This window comes from Eleutherodactylus coqui, chromosome 5 (assembly GCF_035609145.1).
Source record: "Eleutherodactylus coqui strain aEleCoq1 chromosome 5, aEleCoq1.hap1, whole genome shotgun sequence".
Lineage (NCBI taxonomy): Eukaryota > Metazoa > Chordata > Amphibia > Anura > Eleutherodactylidae > Eleutherodactylus > Eleutherodactylus coqui.
Window position 1 is genome coordinate 142,145,020 of NC_089841.1, and position 4,407 is coordinate 142,149,426.

The window sequence follows — 4,407 nt, forward strand, 5'->3', positions numbered from 1 at the left end:
TAACATAATCTCTGCAGACCATGGGTCTATTGCATAATATCTGTTCACTTTGAAACGACAAACAAATAAGTTCATCTGGGAATAATAATAATAAATCTTTATTTGTATAGCACCAACTTATTCTGCAGCGCTTCATGGGAATCATAAAATGCAAAGTAAATATTGAATGCAACATATTTATATAACAATAAAAAGATGGACAGTTGTAGGAAAATGTATATAGTATTACTACAATATGTTGTTGTTTGAACATATTAAACATGTAGTTGTAATTAAGATTATAGTGTGTCATTAATTGCCAGCATTTTATGTATGATAGATCTATGTTACGTATAGGTCTGTGTGTATGTTAACAGTTGAGAAAACCAATGCAACCTGAAAGTGCCATTGAAGTATACAGTAGTCATGAGTGTACAATATTCATACAATATTTAGTTCTCTGAATGATTTCTATGAGTCTCGATTTTTAAGGAAATAGGTATTCAGTTGTGATACATAAAGCTGTCAAAGAAAGAGGTTGATAGACAATTAAACAGTTCTTTTTAGCTCCATCATCTCTCTTGTCAGCTGAATATTAAACACACAAACCCTTTAGAAAACTTTCCACATTATAGGCCTAACCATATTTTTTAAATCAATGTAGTCTTCACAGAAAACATCCAAGAATATAACTTCCATTTCTGGTCATTTATGCTTCCTGTGGGAAGTTAATCTTATGTTGGTTATTGTTTGGCAACACCAAAGTCTACCTTTATCAATACTTTCCCTTAACTCGTATTTATTTTACAGTCTTCATATCTATAAAGAACGGCCTTCGATATCTTGGACAATTCTTATAGGATTCAATAGTAAAAAGCTATACTTCTCTGAGGGTATTAAGGTACTTTCTCCCTTTTTACCCTTAGGTTTAGCCAGCACAAAACCCATTATGCATGCAGCGATTTTTCTTCCGGTAAAAACCAGGCAGCTGAGCGAACCCCATTATAGTGAATGGGGTCCATTCAGCGCTGCTCTGTATTGTCCTGCGACGGAGATGTTTGAACACAGGGATGTCCCTTTCCTTTTCCCTGAATGCTGTAGGAAAGCAGAACCCCCAGTGCAGATGTGAAACCACCCCTATACCTTTGGTTAAAAATTACGTTAGCAGGTTCTCTACTACTGTGTTTCTCCCAAAATAAGACATTCCCTAGAGACTTCCACCAATCAGGCTTTAATCAACTATCCTATAGATAGGGGGTAACTTGTAATTTTGGTATAACCCCTTTAAAGAAAGAAACTCTGTCACCTACTTTTAGCCCTATAAGTTAAAGGAGATGTCTCGAGGCAGGAGTGGATTTTTTTTTATTGCCCAGTCCCCCTAATTAAGCAAACATTACTAAGCCCCCCTGTAAATGACTTTTCTAGCTGGTTTGTACTTACCGTTCCAGCGTTTCAGCAACTTATAAAAATTTTCCCAAGATGGCCGCCGACTCTTTTCCCTTCGCTTGCTGCAGCCCGACGTGCGCGCTCCCGAGACGCTACCAGCTGTGTCTCCCTGACAACCAGACGCCCCGCAGCCGCCGACCGGCCCCTTGGAGTGAACACGGACGACCAGTCACCCACCGCCAGGCAGCAGGTAACCGGCGCAGCCCCCCCCCCCCCCGGCACAGCGGCAGCCCCCCCATCGCAGCGACAGCCCCCCCCATCGCAGCGACAGCCCCCCCGGCGCAGCGACAGCCCCCCCCCATCACAGCGGCAGCCCGCCCCATCACAGCGGCAGCCCCCCCGGCACAGCGACAGCCCCCCCATCGCAGCGACAGCCCCCCCCCGGCACAGCGACAGCCCCCCCCATCACAGCGGCAGCCCCCCCATCACAGCGGCAGCCCCCCCATCGCAGCGACAGCCCCCCCATCGCAGCGACAGCCCCCCCCGGCGCAGCGGCAGCCCCCCCGGCCCATCACTTACCAGGACGGCGGGACAGCTGGACGGCGGGACAGCTGGGCGGCTTCTCCGGACAGCTCGGCAGCTCTGCACCTTCCTCTAACAGAGGATGGTACAGAATGGCCGCTCCAGCGCGCTCCCGAGCAGTGACAGCTCGTCTGCGCATGCGCAGAAGAGCTGTAGCGGGGAGCACACTGAAGCGGCTCGTGCTGAAAGGAGAACGGACTGCGCAAGCGCGTCTAAAAAAGCAAGCTGCCAGCGAATTTAGACGGAACCATGGAGACGAGGACGCTAGCAACGGAGCAGGTAAGTGAATAACTTCTGTATGGCTCATATTTAATGCACGATGTATATTACAAAGTGCATTAATATGGCCATACAGAAGTGTATACCCCAACTTGATTTCGCGAGACAACCCCTTTAAGCTTTTGGGTTAAAAGTAAGTGACCCGCTGAGTCTGGGTATGTAAGTTTTATACTTACCTTCCCCGTTATTCCCTTGGTATAATCCATTATAAAATTAGAACAGGTGGACTACATAGCAGCGCTGCTCAATACACTGAGTGGCAACTTCCAGTGCTCACACTGATGAAACGACAGGGAAGAGAAGTATACTCAGTGTCACCTACTTTCAGCCCATAAGCTTATCTTATGGGGATAAAAGTAGGTGACAGAGTCCCTTTAATTACTTTAACGTGTATATATAGATAAGAGATCTGTTATATATAGGACATGCGCTGAAGAGTTGAAAGCTACATGTGGGAAAACCATAGATTACTAAATTGCTCAACATTTTCTAAAATGAGTCTTTATAGAAACAAGACTATATATGTTATTTTTTATATCTCCATTAGAGTAGTTGCTTTCATGCTGCCCATATTAGAAAAGCCAGAGAAAATCTATAAAATGATCCCTTAACTGGGTTTCTGCAAAAATGAGATCTCCAGGGCTTTGCTGTTTCTTTTGTGCCTTTAAGATTTATGGCATCATCAGTTACTATGCAAAGTGGTGTCTTCTTCCCAGTTTTCTGTATGAATATTACCTGTACTGGAAAGTTTAGATAGCAGCATGGTGAAGCTTATAGATATCTACATGGTGGGACCTAACATAAGTAACATTTCTCTTTTTTTAGCTGAGAGCGGACTGACTCTTGTATTTTTGATCTTCAAATCAAGGAAAATACAGTTGAAGAGCCATTTATCCCAATCTGCAATGTTTCAAAGCCCCACCACCTACAAGCTAATGGAAGCGTGCCATTACGAAAATATTCCACAGTAAACAAAACCCGTGATAAAAGGAAGGCGAGCGCTCTGTATGTGCATCTGCCTTCCCATGACTTTCATAGGGGGTGTTATCTGCAGTAAAAATCCCATTGGATGGTGAAGTGGGATATGAAGCCAAAGCGGACTTTGATTTGTTAGGATACAAAACATGTAAAAAAAAACTGTATCAAAATGTAGAAAGTATCAAAATATAATAACACCCAAACATGACACCAAATACAGAGTAATGAGAGAGTTATAAACATAGAAGCATACTGCTGTAGGACAGATGTCCACATCATCATATGGTAGTATTTTAACAGTAAGAGGCTGAAACAGAGACTGAAAACACATTAACAAAGCAGGTCACATACTTCTCCCTGCAGAATGGTGCTTGTGTCAGCAGCACATTCTGCACATTCTGTTAGCTCTGAATGCTATTAGAGGCGAGAAGTTTGGTTTTAGATTTTTCACAACTTAGGCCAGACATACAGAAGTGTATTTTATTTGCATATCAGGCGCTTATAATACATGGTATATCGCATTATTTCAAATCCATTGATGCTGTTACACTCACACTAGCATTTTTTCATTGCATATAATACGCAAGCAAAAAGAGAACGCAGCATGTTCTTTTTTACCACGATAGGGCCATATTGTCCTCTATGGGTGCATACAAAATGCTGTACATACGCAATTACATTGCATATGTGTGACGTTTAGACACAACGTCGCTAAGCAACACAGTGGGATTTTTTTTTTAATGAAACCAAGAAGCCTTTGCCTGACAGCATGTGTAAGATATGCTGTCATGGGTAGGCAAAAATCGCTGCCATATGCGGGGACACACCGCAATTAAATGCTGCGTTATCTATGCAGCGTTCTACCACAAGCTTGTGTGAGCCTGGCTTTATGTCAGGCAAGAATGTCAGTTTTGCTAAATCACTTTTATCTGATGATTTATATATCTTAAATATCAGGAAGAAAAAAATGAGGCAAACAGCTCTTTCTTGTTGGTCAGTAGGCAGTGTTCTGATGCAACATTCTGGGTCATATTAATGGTAAGCAATGAAGCAAGCAGTAACCGACATTAGTTACCAGACTTCATTAATCAAATGCAAAGAATAATATTACAAGGTTTGGTTGATATGAGTTGGTAAGTCAGAAGTGTTGTGCTCCGTGGCGTAACTATAGAGGATGCAGGGGATCCTTAGGGGCCCATAAGG